Here is a 276-nt window from a genome sequence, read left to right as displayed (position 1 = left end):
ATTGCAGGAAACTTGTTAAGAGTATAAGGTGTTATGACTTTTCTGGTGTACTTTTAGGCATTATGTTGTAATATTTTAAATGTGCATAAGTTTTAACCCAGTACTTTTAGTCGTAGGAATTATCTTAAGGAAATCAGAACATGTGCAAGCATATGTGTATATGCATATATATATAAAAGTTTATTAAAATTTTTTTCATATTTAAGAATAGCTTAGAACACTATAAATGCCCTTTAGTGGAGGGTAGAGATTATGGTACAAAGGAATACTGAGAGA

This window comes from Pteropus alecto, unplaced genomic scaffold (genome assembly GCF_000325575.1).
Source record: "Pteropus alecto unplaced genomic scaffold, ASM32557v1 scaffold7, whole genome shotgun sequence".
Lineage (NCBI taxonomy): Eukaryota > Metazoa > Chordata > Mammalia > Chiroptera > Pteropodidae > Pteropus > Pteropus alecto.
The sequence above is the reverse complement of the archived record's forward strand: the minus strand, read 5'-3'. Positions refer to the sequence as shown.